We start from the raw sequence: 21,643 nt of genomic DNA, 5'->3' as shown, positions 1-21,643 counted from the left end.
TCGTCGTCGCCACGCGCGCCGCCCCTTCCCCGACCCCGTCGCCGTCGCCGCGCGCACCGCCCCTTCCCCAACCCCGTCGCCGTCGCCCCGACCACACGCCGCCACCTTCGGTCCGGCCGCCGGCGCCCTTTCCTCTTATTTTTTCATTATTATAAAACTGTGCATATATGTATATGTTCTTTGTGTATATATGTTCATATATGCAAAAGTTAGATTTTAGAAAAACTTTATATATGCAAAAATTTATACATATATGCAAGTATATATGTATTTTATATATGCAAAAATTTATATATCTAGCTAGGAAGAAGGAAGAAAGGAAGAAGAAGAAAAATTATATATGAGAAATGTATGTATGTATATATGAGAAATGTATGTATGTATAGATGTATGTATGTGGATACATGAGGGGGTCGATATACCCGCTCTCCGATAGCATTTTTGTGCATTTTAGGTTAGTGTATATATATGTTGATGTATATATGCAAAAGATAGATTTTTAGAAAAAAATACTATTTTTTTTGTTGATGATACGATGATGTTTTTTTCATTTTAGTGGAGAGGAAAAACTAAATAAGGAAAAAGGAAAATAAGTAGAGAAAGAAGGAGAAGAAGAAGGAGAAGACGAGGAGAGGAAGAAGAGGAAGAAGAAGAAAAAAAGAGGAGAAGAAGAAGGAATAGAGGAGCTTCTTCTCCTTTTTTTCTCCTCTTTTTTTTTCTTCTTCTTCTTATTTTTTATCGGGAATGAGGGTGTCGAGGATCGCCGAGGGGTCGAGGGTCGGGAACTAGGGTAGAGGGTCGAGGGTCGTTAAGGGGTCAAGGGTCGAGGGTTCGAGGGTTCTATAGGGTCGAGGGTCGAGGGTTCCAAGGTCGTCTAGGGGTCGAGGGTTCCAGGGTAGTCGAGGGTTCGAGGGGTCGAGGATAGCTGAGGGGTCGAGAGAGGTTTCCTAGTGTCAAAGTATTGAAGAAATCCATGGCTTCATCATTAGACGGAAGTAACCAGGGCATGACGAAGTCCTCCAAAATTATTTTGGAATGGTGTCCCGGATAGGATAATTTGCCTTTTTGTATGAATTTCAGCAAAGGCCTTCCAAATAACGATATTTGGAAGGTTCTTGCTGAACTTTGTATCAAAAAGCGAATTATCCTATCTAGGACTCCGTTCCAAAATAACTTTGGAGAGCTTCGTACCATCATGCACATGTTACTTTCGCCTAATGATGAAGACATGGTTTTGTTGAATCCTTTGACACTACGCAACCTCCCGACCCCTCGGCGATCCTCTCGAACATGAGAGGAAGAAGAGGATCACCGAGGGGTCGAGGGTTCCAGGGTCGTCGAGAGTTCGAGGGATCGAGGATCGCCAAGGGGTCGAGAGAGGTTTCCTAGTGTCAAAGTATTGAAGAAATCCGTGGCTTCATCATTAGCCGGAAGTAACCAGGGCATGACGAAGTCCTCCAAAATTATTTTGGAATGGTGTCCCGGATAGGATAATTTGCCTTCTTGTATGAATTTCAGCAAAGGCCTTCCAAATAACGATATTTGGAAGGTTCTTGCTGAACTTTGTATCAAAAAGCGAATTATCCTATCTAGGACTCAGTTCCAAAATAACTTTGGAGAGCTTCGTACCATCATGCACATGTTACTTTCGCCTAATGATGAAGACATGGTTTTGTTGAATCCTTTGACACTACGCAACCTCCCGACCCCTCGGCGATCCTCTCGAACATGAGAGGAAGAAGAGGATCGCCGAGGGGTCGAGGGTTCCAGGGTCGTCGAGGGTTTGAGGGGTCGAGGATCGCCGAGGGGTCGAGAGATGTTTCCTAGTGTCAAAGTATTGAAGAAATCCATGGCTTCATCATTAGCCAGAAGTAACCAGGGCATGACGAAGTCCTCCAAAATTATTTTGGAATGGTATCCCGGATAGGATAGTTTGCCTTCTTGTATGAATTTCAGCAAAGGCCTTCCAAATAACAATATTTGGAAGGTTCTTGCTAAACTATGTACCAAAAAGTGAATTATCCTATCTAGGACTCCGTTCCAAAATAACTTTGGAGAGCTTCGTACCATCATGCACATGTTACTTTCGCCTAATGATGAAGACATGGTTTTGTTGAATCCTTTGACACTACACAACCTCCCGACCCCTCAGCGATCCTCTCGAACATGAGAGGAAGAAGAGGATAAAAAAAGAAGAGGAAGAAGAAAAAAAGAGAAGAAAGAATAGAGGAGTTCTTCTCCTCTATTATTTCTTCTCCTCTTTTTTTTCTTCTTCTTCCTCTTTTTTTATCGGGAACGAGGGTCGTCAAGGGACATAGATGTAGTGTCGTCATTGTCGATATATACCCCCTCCCGATCGCTTACTATGATTAGGTAGCTAGTTCTACATTTGGCACTAATATATCCATCTGTCATGTTTGAATAATAATTGCCATGTTGTAAATATTTGTAGAAACTATGGACACCGCCCTAGACGAAGCAAAAGAAGCATTGTTGAGGGACATAATCGCAGAAGGAAGTGATGCCGTCTCGTTGTTTCTCAACGAAACCGATGGTCTGGAAGGAGAGGGTGAACAAGCTGGCTACGGTGACCTAATGCCGGTGCAAGAAGAAGAACATGAGGACGGCTCCGGTGACCCAATGCCGGTGCAAGAAGGAGACCGTGATGACGGCTCCGGTGACCGAACCGAGTCCGGCCAGGTATATATATTAGTTAAGCCTGTGCTGACTAGCTGATTGATGCATTCATTGTTTTGGTATGTACACATATTAATTAAGTCTTTGTTCTTTTTTCTAGCCCTCCGGATCGAGCACAACTTCGGTAAAGAAATGAGGCCCGAAGAAAAAGTTGAGCTCGGATGAAAAGTTTGAGATCATAGCAATCGCGCCCGACGGCCAACCGATTGAACCCCTCCGGACAAAGAGCGCATTTGTTGCTCAGTGCGGGGTTCTGGTTAGGGACAAGATCCCGATAAGCATCCAGCAATGGTTTAAGCAGGCTACAGAAGACCCTGAGGTGTCTTATGTCAATGATATGCAGAAAAATGATCTTTGGATTGAGCTGAAGTCAAATTTCACCCTACCGCCAGAGGATAATCCAGAGAACCCAGTTAAAGAGAAATTAATCAAGTCTTTTTCTCTTAAGACGATGGCAGAACTATTCAGGAGGTGGAAGAAAGAGCTGAATAAGTTTGTCGAAAATAATGAGACACCAGAATTCAAGGGCAGATATGAGAAGATCAGAGATCACTGGCCCGCATTTGTGGCCCACAAGACATCGGAAAAGAGTAAGAAGATGTCGGCGACAAACAAGCAAAATGCTGCGAAGAAGATGCTTCACCATCGCACGGGGTCAGGTGGCTACCTCGTAGCCCGGCCTAAGTGGGCCAAGACTGAGAATGATCTGGTTGATAAAGGGATCGAACCAGAGACAATTAGCTGGCCAGACCGTTGCCGGACTTGGTTCTTCGGGGCTAGCGGAACCTTGGACCCTGTAACAGGGAAGTGCATTTGGACGAACGATCAAATGGACATACCAGTCAGGAAGCTTAAGCAGTATATCGAAGCAGCGCAGCAAGGGAAGTTCTTTCCAGACAGAGAGAACAACGAGCTCAAAATGGCCCTCGGGAATCCCGAGCACCCTAGACGGACACGAGGCACGCCAGGCTCCATTCTGTGGAAGGTTGGGTTTTTGGACGCAGGCGGTTACAAATCCCATGAGAGGAGGAAAAAAGTGTAGCAGACCCAAATGCAGGTGCTGCAAGCAAGGGTAGACGCGATAGAGGAATGAGAAGCAAATCGCATCAAACGTACTGCCGAAGCCTCCCCCGAAGCTACCCCGCCATCTCAGCGCAGAAGCAGCGTGGCTTCCACCGAGCTGCTTCAGCCGGAGCATGCCTTGATGGCTCCTGCCAGCTATCCCGTGGATGCTATCACGGAGTCTCAAAATTGCCACCTTATGATGCAATGGATGAATTTGAAGGTCAAGGCGGCTGTTGGCTCTGTTTATCCTACTGAACCCGGCGCAACTTTTCACTGCCGGCCGATTCCAGAAGGATATGCTAGGGTGATGGTGGATGAAATAACGGAGGGATTTGAGGACCTCCAGCTTGACCACCCTACCGGTGTAGGGGAGACTCGGCTGGGGTCTGCTCTAAAGACTCCATGCCTATGGAGGAAGGAGCTCATCAACCTTCCGAACTGGACGCCTCCACCTCCTCCTCCTCCTCCTCCTCCGGCGAGTCAGGGCACTCAGCCTCCTCCACCGCCTCCTCCTCCGGCGAGTGACTATCAGGGCCCTCGGCCGGCTCCTTCTCCGGCGCGTGGCGGCACTCCGCCTCCTTCTCCGCCTGCGCCGACGCGCCCGAGCAGACAGCCTCCTCCTTCTCCGCCTCGTCAGCAAGGGCGGAAGAGACCTGCCGCCGCTCCAGCTGCTCCGGCGCGTCGTAGTCCTTCTCCTCCGCCTCGTAAGCAAGTAAAGAAGACCACCGCTCCGTCTGCTCGGTCGGCGTCTAGCAGTACAACCAGAGGCGGGAGGACATACAGATTCGGTCCTTTTCTGAAGACTCCAAAGAAGTTACCATATGATAGGACCCCGGAGGAGAACGCCGAGATCACGCGAACCGAAGTGGATGACTGGTTTCAAGGGTTGAGAGCAAAGAGACATCCACCTCCGGAGGAGAAGGTAGATCCGGTGAAAGTGAAGCGCACTCTGGCTGCCCTGGCAAAACCACCCAAGTCTCCGCCGAAAGGCAACTATGAGCGCATTATTGCAAAGACATGGGCCGAAGCGGAGCGGTCGGGAAGTACAGTTAGTGATCAAAGGCCGAAAGAACGACGAGCAGTTGGGAAACAAATTGCCTAGCTCGGCGAACAAGCGAAGCAATCGTGCCCCCCCCCCTCAAGGTGCCTAGCGACATCGTCGATCCGAGGATGGTGCCCGGTTATGGCAATGTTGACAATTACCTGCCTAACGATGTACATTATGATACCATGGAGATGCAGATACACATATACGAGTACGGGAAGCCTCTCGTCAAAGATGAAAAATCTTTAACAACGATGATGCGAAGATTACATGATTGGTACTTGAAAATCTGTAGAGAGTCTGGGGGGAGGAGTACTTTGTATGCGAGAGTTAAACCGGAGCATGACCTCGTTGGAATTGAACTGTTGCCTATTCCATTTGAGGAGTTCTATCAGTTTTTCAATCAATTGGCCCTCGATAAAACAACGATCACCTGCTACTGTCTGTAAGTACTACTACTTCTGTCATTAAGTCTCTCTATATAGCTCATCTCTTTCATTGCATGTATTTATAATTATCCTCACTATATTATGTAGAATGAAGATCGCCGAATTGAAGAAAAGACAAATCGGTGATATTGGGTTCATTAACACATATCTCATAGATGCAACTGAGGTTCAACATCGTCTCGGAGATACCGAGGCCAACTTGCTACGATCATTCAAAAAAAATGAAAACAAAGATATAATACTCTTTCCTTACAACTTCAAGTGAGTGTTACTGTCTTGTGCATATTCAGTTTCCCTTATATATTAGTCCAGGTTATAGTAATGTAATTGATGAGTTATGCATGTGTGTGCAGTTTCCACTATATTCTCCTAGAGATTAGGCTTGAGCAGGGAGTAGTAACCGTCTTGGACTCTAAACGAAAAGATCCCCAGGAGTATGCGGACATGACTGAAATCCTCAAGAAGTTAAATTGATCATTATCCACCATATCAGCAACTTTGTTCATTTCCTGATATCAAGTAATTGTTTTCTTTGTCCGGCAGGGTTTGGAGAAAATTCACCAAAACAGTTCCGGGACTGCCGAAGGAGCTGGAATTTAGACACCCGAAAGTAAGTACTATAGTAGCATGTTCCGTGCATCTCCTAGTGATTCAAGCGCTAGTTTCATTAATACCATTTAGCATTCTTGCTTATCAATTTGATTGACCTCTATTTCTTGTAAAGTGGTTGTGGTAGGAAAAAGGGAATGATTTCTATGGATACTACGTATGCGAGTCCATCCACCACATGACCTGTGAGCGGGGCGGGTACTCTGACGAACAATATGAAGTACGTAAATAACAACATTCACAATTTTATTTTATTACCATCATTTGTATTGAGTTTCATTCATTCATATATATATGTATTGACCCCCTTCTTCAAATTAGATGTTTCGGAAGCGGGATGAACTCCTAGAACCAGCTCGCATGCGAGCAATTCAAGAGGAATTGGCGGCATTCTTTCTTGACCAAGTGATCGCTGAAGACGGAGAATACTATGTGGACCATGAGTCCGTATGATTATATTTGTAAGAGATAATTATTGTATATATGTAGCCGGTAGTGCCGGACAGATATACGAGAACTTGTTGTTCGACCAATCTCTCGGAGAAGGAGAGGTGGTCGATATCACTTCTCTCTGTATGCATATATGTTCATGACGATCTTCTGTTTCCTACGTTTGCTTACTAGCTAACTAGCGTGTCTAGTCCTCTCTATATGTATGTATAGTACGTAGCGTCGACCAAGCACGAACGTAAGAGAGGACACTTCTCTCTATTAATTATAGCTAGCTAACACAATATATGAAACACCTAAATTAACCCCCCCAAACCCCCAACCCCCCCCCCTTTCAAAAAAAACAAAAACCCCAGCCACAGAAATGCTGACGCGTGGATGCCTATTGGTCCCGGTTGGTGCCACCAACCGGGACCAAAGGGTCTCCTGCCTGGGCTCTGAGCACTGCCCACGTGGAGGCCCATTAGTCCCGGTTCTGGATTGAACCGAGACTAAAGGTACAGGGCATTAGTACCGACACTTTAGTCCCGGTTCAGGAACCGGGACTAAAGGCCCTTACGAACCGGGACTATAGGCCCTTTTTCAACCAGTGCCCATCAATGGAATATACAAGCCAAGTTCTATAATGAAAATTTCTCACTAGTATATGAAAGTGATATCATAGGAGACTCTCTATCATGAAGATCATGGTGCTACTTTGAAGCACAAGTGTGGTAAAAGGATAGTAACATTGTCCCTTCTCTCTTTTTCTCTCATTTTTTATTTGGGCCTTTTCTCTTTTTTATGGCCTCTTTTTTTATTTAGTCCGGAGTCTCATCCCGACTTATGGCGGAATCATAGTCTCCATCATCCTTTCCTCACTTGGGACAATGCTCTAAAAATGATGATCATCACACTTTTATTCACTTACAACTCAACAATTACAACTCAATACATAGAACAAAACATGACTCTATGTGAATGCCTCCAGCGGTGTACCAGGATATGCAATGAATCAACAGTGACATGTATGAAAGAATTATGAACGGTGGCTTTGCCACAAATACGATGTCAACTACATGACCATGCGAAACAATATGACAATGATGAAGCGTGTCATAGCAAACGGAACGGTGGAAATTTGCATGGCAATATATCTCGGAATGGCTATGGAAATGCCATGATAGGTAGGTATGGTGGCTGTTTTGAGGAAGGTATATGGTGGGTGTATGATACCGGCGAAAAGTGCGCGGTATTAGAGAGGCTAGCAATGGTGGAAGGAAGAGAGTGCGTATAATCCATGGACTCAACATTAGTCATGAAGAACTCATATACTTATTGCAAAAATCTACAATTTATCAAAGCAAAGTATTACGCGCATGCTCCTAGGGGGATAGATTGGTAGGAAAATACCATCGCTCATCCCCGACCGCCACTCATAAGGAAGACAATCAATAAATAAATCATGCTCCAACTTCATCACATAACGGTTCACCATACGTGCATGCTATGGGAATCACAAACTTTAACACAAGTATTTCTCAAATTCAAAACTACTCAACTAGCATGACTCTAATATCACCATCTTTATATCTCAAAACAATTATCAAGCATCAAACTTCTCATAGTATTCAACACACTCATAAGATTTTTTTTTACTAATATTGAATGCCTATCATAATTAAAGCAAATTACCATGCTGTTTTGTAGGACTCTCAAAATAATATAAGTGAAGCATGAGAGAACAATAGTTTCTATAAAACAAATCCACCACCGTGCTCTAAAAGATATAAGTGAAGCACTAGAGCAAAAACTATATAGCTCAAAAGATATAAGTGAAGCACATAGAGTATTCTAATAAATTCCGAATCATGTGTGTCTCTCTCAAAAGGAGTGTACAGAAAGGATTATTGTGGCAAACTAACAAATAAAGACTCAAATAATACAAGACGCTCCAAGCAAAACACATATCATGTGGTGAATAAAAATATAGCTCCAAGTAAATTTACCGATGGATGAGGACGAAAGAGGGGATGCCTTCCGGGGCATCCCCAAGCTTTGGATTTTTGGTGTCCTTAGATTATCTTGGGGTGCCATGGGCATCCCCAAGCTTAGGCTCTTGCCACTCCTTGTTCCATACTCCATCAAATCTTTACCCAAAACTTGAAAACTTCACAACACAAAACTTAACAGAAAATCTCGTGAGCTCCGTTAGCGAAAGAAAACAAAATACCACTTCAAGGTACTGTAATGAACTCATTCTTTATTTATATTGGTGTTAAACCTAATGTATTCCAACTTCCCTATGGTTTATAAACTATTTTACTAGCCATAGATTCATCAAAATAAGAAAACAACACACGAAAAAACAGAATCTATCGAAAACAGAACAGTCTGTAGTAATCTGTAACTAACGCAAACTTATGGAACTCAAAAAATTCAGCTAAAATAGGACGAGCTAGACAATTTGTTTATTGATTAGGAGCAATTGGAATCAAAATTGTATCACGTTCTGGTGAATGTTAACAATTATTTTCATGAACAGAAAGTTTCTGGAATTTTCAGCAAGATCAAATAACTATCATCCAAGAAGATCCTATAGGTTTAACTTGGCACAAACACTAATTAAAACATAAAAACAAATCTAACCAGAGGCTAGAACAAATATTTATTCCTAAACAGAAGCAAAAAGTAGAAAAAACTAAAAATAAAATTGGGTTGCCTCCCAACAAGCGCTATCATTTAACGCCCCTAGCTAGGCATTGATAATTTCGATGATGCTCACATGAAAGACAAGAATTGAAGCACAAAGAGAGCATCATAAAGCATGTTAAAAACACATCTAAGTCTAACATTCTTCCTATGCATAGGCATATTATAGGCAAATAAATTATCAAGGAAAGCAAAAACTAGCATATGCAAGGAAGCGGAAAGAAACAATAGCAATCTCAACATAACGAGATGTAATTTAGTAACATGAAAATTTCTACAATCATATTTTCCTCTCTAATAATAATTATTCGCGGGATCATAAGCAAATTCAACAAAATAGCTATCACATAAAATATTTTCAACACGATCCACATGCATGTAAAGTTGACACTCTTCCAAAATAGTGGGATTAACATTAGCTAAAGTCATGACCTCTCCAAACCCACTTTTATCAAAAACTTCATAAGATTGAACATTATCCAAATACGTGGGATCTAAAGTTGACACTCTTCCAAACTCACTATCAATATTATTGCAAAAACTATTATAAATCTCATATTCATCATGGGGCTTAAATAAATTTTCAAGATCATAAGAAGAATCACCCCAATCATGATCATTGCAACAAGTAGTAGACATAGCAAAACTAGCATCCCCAAGCTTAGGGTTTTGCATATTATTAGCACAATTGACATTAATAGAATTTATAATAACGTTATTGCAATTATGCTTTTTATTTAAAGATCTATCGTGAATCACTTTATAAAGCACTTCATCACAATTTTCAGATTCACGGATTTCAAGCAAAACTCCATAAAGATAATCTAGTGCACTCAACACACTGGCAATTGGTTCATCATAATTGGACCCTTTAAAAAGATTAGCAAGTGGATGGGGATCCATAAACTCTTAGCAAGCGAAGATGCAAGCAAAAAGAAGGCACATGGAGAAAAGGGAGCGGAAAAGAGGGCGAATAAAACGGCAAGGGTGATGTGGGGAGAGGAAAACGAGAGGCAAATGACAAATAATGTAATGCGAGGGATAAGAGTTTGTGATGGGTACTTGGTATGTCTTGACTTGACTTGACTTGGCGTGAATCTCCCCGGCAACGGCGCCAGAAATCCTTCTTGCTACCTCTTGAGCACTGTGTTGGTTTTCCCTTGAAGAGGAAAGGGTGATGCAGTAAAGTAGCGTAAGTATTTCCCTCAGTTTTTGAGAACCAAGGTATCAATCCAGTAGGAGATCACGCACGAGTCCCTCGCACCTACACAAACAAATAAGAACCTCGCAACCAATGCGATAAAGGGGTTGTCAATCCCTTAACGGTCACTTACGAGAGTGAGATCTGATAGATATGATAAGATAAAAATTTTGGTATTTTTATGATAAAGAGAAATAAAGATGCAAAGTAAAATAAAAGGCAATGGAAATAAATAAGTATTGGAGGATTAATATGATGGAAAATAGACCCGGGGGCCATAGGTTTCACTAGTGGCTTCTATCAAGAGCATAGGTATTACGGTGGGTGAACGAATTAATGTTGAGCAACTGATAGAATTGAGCATAGTTATGAGAATATATAGGTATGATCATGTATATAGGCATCACGTCCGCGATAAGTAGACCGACTCCTGCCTGCATCTACTACTATTACTCCACACATCGACCGCTATCCAGCATGCATCTAGAGTATTAAGTTCATAAGAATAGAGTAACGCTTTAAGTAAGATGACATGATGTAGAGGGATAAACTCATGCAATATGAAATAAACCCCATCTTGTTATCCTCGATGGCAACAATACAATACGTGCCTTGCTGCCCCTGCTGTCACTGGGAAAGGACACCGCAAGATTGAACCCAAAGCTAAGCACTTCTCCCATTGCAAGAAAGGTCAATCTAGTAGGCCAAACCAAACTGATAATTCAAAGAGACTTGCAAAGATAACCAATCATACATAAAAGAATTCAGAGAAGATTCAAATGTTGTTCATAGATAAACTTGATCATAAACCAACAATTCATCGGTCTCAACAAACACACCGCAAAAGAAGATTACATCAAATAGATCTCCACGAGAATCATGGAGAACTTTGTATTGAGATCCAAAGAGAGAGAAGAAGCCATATAGCTAATAACTATGGACTCGAAGGTCTGAGGTAAACTACTCACATATCATCGAAGAGGCTATGATGTTAATGTAGAAGCCCTCTGTGATCAATGCCCCCTCCGGCAGGACGCCGGAAAAGGCCCCAAGATGGGATCTCACAGGTACAGAAGTTTGCGGCAGTGGAATTAGTTTTTCGTGGATGCGTCTATTGGTTTGGGGGTACGTAGGTATATATAGGAGAAATAAGTACATCGGTGGAGCAACGTGGGCCCCATGAGGGTGGAGGGCACGCCCAGTGGGTAGGCGCGCCCCCTGCCTCGTGGTCTCCTGGTTGCTTTCTTGACGTAGGGTCCAAGTCCTATGGATCACGTTTGTTTCGAAAATCACGTTTTCCCGAAGGTTTCATTCCGTTTGGACTCCGTTTGGTATTCTTTTTCTGTGAAACACTGAAATAGGCAAAAAACAGCAATTCGGGCTGGGCCTCCGGTTAATAGGTTAGTCCCAAAAATAATATAAAAGTGTATAATAAAGCCCGTTAAACATCCAAAACAGAATATAATATAGCATGGAACAATAAAAAATTATAGATACGTTGGAGACGTATCACCGTACCACATACCTATTCCTTTTCAAAGTCTGAAACGTTCTGGAAAGTGTCCCTTATGTATTCATCCGGTGTTACGGTTTCAATAACATTAGTTTCAACATTTATAGGATTACCTGAGATATAATGTTTGATTCTTTGACCGTTCACCACCTTCAGATTTTTGCCTTCGAAGGTGTTGATTTTTATGGCACCAGAACGATAGACCTCCTCGATAACGTAAGGACCTTCCCATTTAGAGAGAAGTTTTCCTGCAAAAAATCCTAAACGAGAGTTGAATAGCAACACATAATCACCTACATTAAACTCATGCTTTTGCATCCTTTTGTCATGCCATCTTTTAACTTTTTCTTTAAATAGTTTGGCATTCTCATAGGCCTGGGTTCTCCATTCATCAAGTGAGCTAATGTCGAATAGCCTCTTCTCACCGGCAAGTTTGAAATCATATTTGAGCTCTTTAATGGCCCAATATGCCTTATGTTCTAGTTCGAGAGGTAAGTGACATGCTTTTCCATAAACCATTTTATACGGAGACATACCCATAGGATTTTTATATGCAGTTCTATAGGCCCATAATGCATCATCAAGTTTCTTGGACCAATTCTTTCTAGATATATTAACAGTCTTTTGCAAAATTAATTTGAGCTCTCTGTTACTCAATTCTACTTGACCACTAGACTGCGGGTGATATGGAGATGCAATTCTATGATTAACATCATACTTAGCAAGCATTTTACGAAAAGCACCATGAATAAAATGTGAACCACCATCAGTCATTAAATATCTAGGGACTCCAAACCTCGGAAAAATAACTTCTTTAAGCATCTTAATAGAGGTGTTATGATCAGCACTACTAGTTGGAATAGCTTCTACCCACTTAGTAACATAATCAACAGCAACTAAGATATGTGTATACCCATTAGAGGAAGGAAACGGTCCCATATAATCGAAGACCCAAACATCAAATGGTTTAATAAGAAGTGAATAATTCATAGGCATTTCTTGACGTCTACTAATATTACCAATTCTTTGACATTCATCACAAGATAAGACAAACTTATGGGCATCTTTGAAGAGAGTAGGCCAATAAAAACCGGATTGCAATACCTTATGCGCAGTTCTATCTCCAGCATGGTGTCCTCCATAAGCTTTGGAGTGACACTTGTGTCGGATCTGTTCCTGTTCATGCTCAGGTATACAACGTCTAATAACACCATCTACTCCTTTATAAAGGTGTGGGTCATCCCAGAAGTAATGTCTTAAATCATAGAAAAACTTTTTCTTTTGCTGGTATGTGAAACTAGGTGGTATAAATTTAGCAACAATGTAATTAGCGTAATCAGCATACCATGGAGTAGTACGAGAAGCATTTATGACAACTAATTGTTCATTAGGAAAGCTATCATCAATAGGTAGTGGGTCATCAAGAACATTCTCTAACCTAGACAAGTTGTCTGCAACGGGGTTCTCAGCTCCCTTTCTATCAAATTCTTGTAGCAAGAGAACCCATCTAATAAGTCTAGGTTTAGCATCTTTATTTTCCATAAGATATTTAATAGCAGCATGATCAGTGTGAACAGTTACTTTAGAATCAACAATATAAGGTCTGAACTTATCACAAGCAAATACAACTGCTAAAAATTCTTTTTCAGTAGTACCATAATTTTTCTGGGCATTGTCTAGAGTTTTACTAGCATATTGAATAACATTTAATTTCTTATCAACTCTTTGCCCTAGAACAGCACCTACAGCATAATCGCTAGCATCACACATAATTTAAAAGGGTAAATTCCAATCAGGTGGCTAAACAATAGGTGCAGAAATCAATGCTTTCTTAAGTATTTCAAATGCTTCTACACAATCCTCATCAAAGACAAAAGGAATATATTTTTGTAAGAGATTAGTCATAGGCCTGGAGATTTTAGAGAAGTCCTTAATGAACCTCCTATAAAAAACGGCATGACCAAGGAAACTTCTTATACCTTTAATGTCCTTGGGACACGACATCTTTTCAATAGCATCAACTTTAGCTTTGTCAACTTCAATACCTCTTTCAGAAATTTTATGCCCCAAGACAATACCTTCATTAACCATAAAGTGGCACTTCTCCCAATTCAAGACAAGATTAGTTTATTCACATCTCTGCAAAACTCGATCAAGGTTGCTCAAGCAATCATTAAAAGAAGTTCCATATACGGAGAAATCATCCATGAAAACCTCAACAATCTTTTCACAAAAATCAGAGAATATAGCCATCATGCATCTTTCAAAGGTAGCAGGTGCATTGCATAAACCAAAAGGCATACGTCTATAAGCAAAGGTAGCGAAAGGACAAGTAAAAGTGGTCTTTTCTTGATCCTATTTGGACACATGTATTTGAGAGAAACTAGAATAACCATCTAGAAAGCAAAAATGTGTATGTTTGGATAGTCTTTCTAGCATTTGATCAATAAAAAGGTAAAGGGTAATGATCCTTTTTAGTAGCTTTATTTAATTTGCGGAAATCAATTACCATTCTATAACCTGTGATAATTCTTTGCGGGATCAATTCATCCTTATCATTAGGAATAACAGTAATACCTCCCTTCTTAGGGACACAATGGACAGGGCTTACCCATTGACTGTCAGCAACGGGATAAATTATACCTGCCTCCAGAAGCTTTAGTATTTCTTTCCTTACCACTTCTTTCATCTTAGGATTTAACTGTCGTTGGTGATCAACAACTGGTTTAGCGTCTTTCTCCAATTTTATTTTGTGCTGGCATAGAGTGGGACTAATGCCCTTAAGATCATTAAGAGTATATCCAATAGCAGCACGATGCTTCTTCAGAGTTTTCAATAATTTCTTTTCTTCATGCTCTGAAACATCAGCACTAATAATAACAGGATATATCTTTTTCTCATCAAGATAAGCATATTTAAGAGTATCAGGTAATGGTTTAAGCTTAAACACGGGATCAGCCTTGGGTGGAGGAGGATCCCCTAGGATTTCAATAGGCAAGTTGTGTTTCAAAATAGGTCCCTGTTTAAAGAATACTTCATCTATTTCCCTTCTTTCATTCATAAACATATCATTTTCATGGTCTAGCAAATATTGTTCTAGAGGATCATTAGGAGGCATGACAATAGAAGCAAGATCGATAATTTCATCTTTACTAGGAAATTCCTCATCACGGGGTTGTCTATGAAATTTAGCAAAGTTAAACTCATGAGACATATCCCCCAAACCAATAGTAACAACATCCTTTTCACAGTCTATCCTAGCATTAACAGTATTCAAGAAGGGTCTACCAAATATAATGGGACAAAAGTTATCTTGTGGGGAACCAAGAACAAGAAAATCAGCAGGATATTTAACTTTCCCACACAAGACTTCAACATCTCTAACAATCCCGATTGGTGAAATAGTGTCTCTATTGGCAAGCTTAATTGTAACATCAATTTCTTCTATCTCAGCAGGTGCAATATCATGCATAATTTCTTTGTATAAGGAATGAGGTATTGCACTTGCACTAGCACCCATATCACATAAGCCATGATAACAATGATCTCCTATTTTAACAGAAATAACAGGCATGCCTACAACAGGTCTATGTTTATTTTTAGTATCAGGTCTGGCAATTCTAGCAGTTTCCTCGCAGAAATAAATAACACGCCCATCAATATTATCAGCCAAGAGATATCACTACAAAAAAAGACACATCCGTGACATTTTGGGCCAAACGAATTTTTTTTCTGTCATACATATGACACTTCTATGACGATAATTGTGACAAAACCCGATATCATCATAGATGTGGTGGGCTCCTACTTCTATGACAAAAAATCATGATAGAAAATGGGCTTTTCGTCCTGGGTGGGACGGAGTCGCAGCTGCATGACATTCTTTGGGCTATCCATGACGGAAAAAACCGTGGTAGAAGCGAGGGCGAGGAAAATTTCAGGGAGTTCCCAGTTACAGTGGGAGGTCGGGGGCCGAGCGATGCGCGTTTCTCTCGTACATGTATGCGTGTGTGTGCGAGGCGTTGGCTCTAACTGAACCCGAGTGAGGCGTTGGGCTCTAACTGAACCCGAGCGATTGCACCGCAGGCTACGCGTTACTGAACCCGAGCGATCGATCGATGGCTGTTAACTGAACCCGATCGAGCGATTCCTTTGCTAATGCTGCTAACTGAAGCCGATCGATACTGCCTCTAGATGAAAAGTGAGCGTTGCGGGGGGGTTTGGATGAACAGTTCCCGGTGGGGGTGGATGAACATGACCCCGTGGTGTTGCCTCTGGATGAACAGGACCCCGATCGATCGAGCCGGTTGGGGCTGGATGAACAGGACCCCGTGGAGGGCTGGATGAACAGGACCACCCCGTGGAGGGCAGGATGAATAGTAGACGGTGGAGGGCAGGATGAACAGTAGCCCGTGGAGGGGTGGTTGAACAGGAGCCCGTGGAGAGGGCTGGTTGAACAGTAGCCGGTGGAGTAGCGCGCGGTGGAGGCTAGATGAAAAGGAGCCCGTGGATGAACAGTCGCAGGTGGAGGCTGGAGGAGGTCGACGGTGGATGAGCAGTAGCTCGTGGAGGCTGGAGGGGGTCGACGGTGGAGATGAACAGTATCCCGTGGAGTCTCGTTTTGCGGTACGCCACACCCCTCCCGATGAACAGGACCCCTGTTTCGACCGTAATGCTCCAACACAAGTCCGTTTCCTCCATTTTGCGATACGTCACACCCCTCCCGATCAACAGGACCCCCGTTTCGACCGTAGGAGGTCCGTTTCCTCCGTTTTGCGGTACGCCACACCCCTCCCGATGAATAGGATCCTGTTTCAAACGTGGCCGGTCGAACACAAGGCCGTTCCCTCCGTTTTGCGGTACGCCAGGCCTCGTTTCCATCGCCTGTTCCTTCCAAGCCCTAACGATGAACACGACGCATTCCGTTGCCTCCCCATGAACATGACGCATTCCATTGCCTCCCCATGAACACGACGCATTTTGTTGCCTCCCCATGAACACGACGACGATGATGTTTCTCTGTTCCGACCCAGCCAAGTACACGAGCCCTGGCCGTACGTATGCGCTAGTAGGCGTTCGAGACCCTGCCCGTATGTACGTACATGGCCGTATTTTCTTTCCTGCACCCTGGCCGCTGTACGTACGTGTACATGCTACGTGTGCGCCTCTACTACGACACGTACGCGCCTCTACTACGACACGTGCGTGCCTCTACATCGACCAGTATATATGTACGTACACGTTCGCGACCAGAATGACAATGCTACGTATGCTTCGACCAGGTGGGTCCCGACTGTCAGGTACTTCCTTGCCTGCAAAGATGTAGCTGGTGGGTCCCAGCAGTCAGGGGGGCGAATCGTTTTGGTTGTTTTTGCCCAAACGCACTTCCTTGCGTGCGAAGATGTAGCTGGTGTGTCCCAGCAGTCAGGGGGGCAAATCGTTTTTTGTTGTTGCCCGGACGCACTTCCTTGCGTGCGAAGGTGTAGCTGGTGGGTCCCAGCAGTCAGGGGGAAACGTTTTTTTCGAGAAATACGGTGGCCCGTCCAGTGGGTCCCTGCTGTCAGGTGGAGGAATCATTATTTTCCGCGTAATAAGGAGGCACTTCCTTGCTGCCGTCGTGGACCCAGCTGTCAGCCTCTCCACGTACAGTCCACGTCCAATGGAAGTCGTTCCTTGACCACGTTGACCACGCCGCGCCAAGAGCACAAGGGCGGTGGACGACGGCGAGGCCTAGGAAGGGGACGACGCGGAGCCGGTGAAGATGCGGCAGTGGATGCCCACGCGGAGAGGAGTATTAGGGTTCACTCGCTCAGCTGCGGTGTGAGGCTGCCGTCACCGCAGGGCCTGGCCAGCAGTGGGAATAGTAGGGGGCGGTGAGGCCTCCACGGCAGCACAGCCGGCCACGGGAGGCAGGAGCAGGCGGCACGACTGGCGCTGCTTTGGGCGGTTGGAGCAAGAAGACCAGAGGTTGAAGAAGCACTACGGCCGTTGGATGGACATTGTACGGTCACTGCATCTAGAATCGTTTATATTGACTAAATTGACAAAGCCCTTGGTACGTCAACTTAGTAGGCCCACAGGTCAGCTTCCGAAACGGTGCGCCCCAGATGTCAGGGAGAGGAATCATTTTTTGGGCGGGTGAAGCTAGAATATCCGAATTGAAGAAGAAGCACGGCATCCATTGGATGGACATCCAACGGCCACTGCTGCTAGAACCGTGTGTTGACTATAAGTTGACAAAGCCTTGCATACGTGTCAACTCTGTTTTTTTAGGGGACGCGTCAACTTAGTAAGGCCAAAAGTGTGTGGCAGAGAACTTCTAGCCCATTTGAGATTTGTAAGAATGTGTAGCCCATTTTTGAATTCTAATGGAATTTACTACAGCCCATTTACAGTTTGTTAAAAGTACAACCCATTTCAACCAACTGTTCAAAACAGAATTCAATAAAATTTCCCACATTTCGATGGGATCCGAAATATTTTTATCCTGAAATTTCTAGTCAGATTAAATACAATTTCAATATAAATTTATATTACGTAAAAATCCAACAAACCATTGCGCTCGCAAAAATTAATGAAATTAAAATTTTCAATGTCCAAAAATAATATTTTATAAAGTAATCACGTGTTTGGTGCATTTTTTTTATAGTTACTGCCCAGTTTTTATAATTCCATCCCATTTATTATTTCTTAAAGCCCATTTTCTTGTTAAGCCTAATGCATCCCTCCTAGGAAAGATTTGCAGCCCAGTGGGGCGGAGAATAACAACTTGACCTTGCCTGGGTATTCCTAAAAAAAAAGTATAGCTGGGCTAGCCATTTTCACCTTGAAAAAAATTAATATCTGGGCTGGATATCTAGCCTGGGCTAGACGGGCCATGGCCCGCCCAGTTAATACCTACAGCGATGTTTTCGTTGTTGTTCAGAGGAGAAAAATTAATATCTGGGCTAAACATCGAAAAACTCTGCAGTGCTCACACCTCAAAAACACAAATACTGCTCGAGCTGCTTGGTCCCAGCTGTCGGCCGCTTCTTGTGCAATTCTCTCGTTTATTGACTACTACATAGGTTGACAATGGTGTGGGACCGTGATGTCAGTAAACCAGGGGGAAGCAAAATAAATTACTCCAGCGAGCGCTTCCACCTCTGCCTCGTTGTCTCCCGTGGAAACCCCTTTCCTCCCTTTTTTTTGCTCAGGCAAGGACCAATGCATGCAGCACGTCCATGCGGTTATTAGACAAGAAATAAAAGCGCTTTGCATGCTCTGAATTACAATGGCCTGCATGGGTAGCTAATAAGGCATCCTCTTAACTGTTGTGATTAAATGTTGTGTTTAGAAGAGAGAAATATTCTTCTTTTCCACCAATCTGCTTGCACCTAGGTCGTGATGCACCTTCTAATACGACTTATTCACCTAGACGGAGGGAGTATAGTTTTATACATATATATATATAATAAGGAGGCACTTGAGTACGTGAGTCTATAGACCTGGTGGGTCCCCATTGTCATCCTCTCCAAGTAAAGTCATCTCCTCGCCCGCGCGCGCTTTCCACCCAAAACAGTCAGCGCCGCCCGCCCCGCTTCCCGGTGCAGGCGATTGCTCCGCCTTCAAACGACACAAGTGCCGTCCGTCCGTCCATCTGCCGCCCACATTAATGATACGCGGTTGCCGAGGCGGCTACTCCGGCGCCATACGTCCGTCCCTCTGCCCACCCACCATTGCTATATAAACTGTTGCGCCGGCCATAGCCGCAGTCATCTGCATCCGTTCCCTTTCTCCTGTCCACACGACTACTGCCCACCATGGCTTCCTCGCGCTCCAGTGCTCTTCGGGATGGGCGGACAACGGACCACAAGGAGATGGCAGCCATTGCTGCCGATCGGCTGGCCGGTAGGCAGCCGGAGGATGACGACGTCCCAATGTAGAACATGGTAGTCGATGATCCGGCGCCAACCCCCTCGTCCGCGCCATCCTTGCCGATGCATTGCAACATGACCATCGGCGAGGCCCATGCCCAATATATGGACAATGTGAGGCAGATGCGTGAGGAGCAGTTCCGGGAGGCGCAGGCCGACGCCGCCTACAACCACCATCTCCTCCAGGAGCACCTGTGGGCGGAGGAGCAGATCGCCGTGGAGCGGGCGGAGCAGGAGGCGCTGCTCGACTCGTACCGCTCCGCCTGCAAGGGCCGCCTCGAGCGCTGGCGCTACCGCATGCGGGTGGCGGAGGCGGAGGCTGCCTACAAAGAGGCTAGCAAAGAGGGCGATGAAGCGGGCGAGGCGCTGTTTGGCAAGACTAAGGACGAGGCAGAGGACAATGCCGGCTCCGACGAGTCCCCGCTCCGCTGGCATCGACGAGGCCCTGCTCCGCCGAGGCCCCGCGGCGCCAACAACGAAGCAGAGGACAATGCCGGCTCCAACGAGTCCCCGCTCCACTGGCGTCTACGAGGCCCTGCTCCGCCGAGGCTCCACAGCGCCAACAACGAGGTAGAGGACACCGCCGGCTCCGCCGAGGCCCCGCCCCGCCAACAGCGAGGCAGAGTACATCGCCAGCTCAGCTGAGGCCCCACCCTGCCGGCAACACGGGGAAGGATTTCCACCGCTCTGCTGAGGCGCCGCCCGCCGGCAACGAGACAGAGGACATCGCCGGCTCCGCCGAGGCCCCGCCCCGCTGCTAACAAGGCCGCGCCACACAGAAAACGAGGAAGAGTAGAACACGGTAGGTCACCGCCGCTCGGGTCCAAGTAAGGCCACCGCTGCTACCCTCCTGTTGAAGCCAAGCTAGGCGGGTTGACCATTGACGGCGGTTAGCTTCTTGGCGGCGACGTGGAGTCGGGGAGTTCTGCTTGAGAATAACGCTGCTTCTACTTAACTGCTGGTGCAGTTGGCTGACTGACACGTGGGCCCAACAGGCCACATGTCAGTTACGCAACTGCACTTGCACTTAAGTCACTGAAGCTTCTGTTCGGCTCAGCGGGACACAGGTGGGTAGCTTCAGTTAATTAATTATACCTCCAGCGCACCCCTTTTTAGTTGAAGAATGTATGAAATGTAATGAAATCTGGCATGTTTATATGAAATCCGACTGTGTATGAATGAATTTATTTCGATTAGTTCGAATTCCTGTATCACTGGCATTGGATGAACATGCAAAACAATAGGTACTAGCATTATTCCCAGGGTGATCACCTAGTTTGCAGCAGTTTCACATGTACTCCCTTCGGTACTTTCTAGTCTGCATACAAGTTTTGTCTGCAGTCAAAGTATCTCTACTTTAACCAATCTTATACAAAAAAGTATGCACTTTCACAATGTGCAAAGTAAAAAGGAACAGAAGGAGTACAAAGAGTATGAGTAGCTTTTTAGCGTTTCTGTACATTGCAATCAAACACACAGGTCTAGCAATTCATAGAGAACATTCAAAACAATCGATGATTATGCATCTCAGCGACTCACATGTCAGAGGCAATATTTACTTCACAACTAAAGAATAAAGAAAAAATTGATCGACGCTGCTGACAGCAAAGGGCGTCCCATTCGAAAATATCAAATGCATGTCTTGCTAAAATCAATGAGCAAAATTTGACAAGGTTGTCCCATTCCAAAATATCAAATGCCTACGATTGTGGAATGGGCAGGGTTTGCCATCAGTTCGGACATTGACATGGCACCTCATGCTAAATAAACCAGTTGTTCTTTTTGTGCAGTTCCACCAAAATCAACCAAATTTGCGCGTAGCTTGTATGATTTCGCCCTTATATGTTGCAACGCCTTGAACTTATCGGCACCTCCTTTCTTGTGGTGGAAATGAATGATTCGATGTATTCATGAACATTTTGTGCAGTTCCCATTGAAATCAAGCTGAGCACCCCTGTTTGCACAAATACAAAAAAGTGATTAGTATAGAGCAAACTGTACTATGAA

Source organism: Triticum aestivum, chromosome 1A, assembly GCF_018294505.1.
Source record: "Triticum aestivum cultivar Chinese Spring chromosome 1A, IWGSC CS RefSeq v2.1, whole genome shotgun sequence".
Taxonomy (NCBI): domain Eukaryota; kingdom Viridiplantae; phylum Streptophyta; class Magnoliopsida; order Poales; family Poaceae; genus Triticum; species Triticum aestivum.
This window is presented reverse-complemented; position numbering follows the sequence as displayed.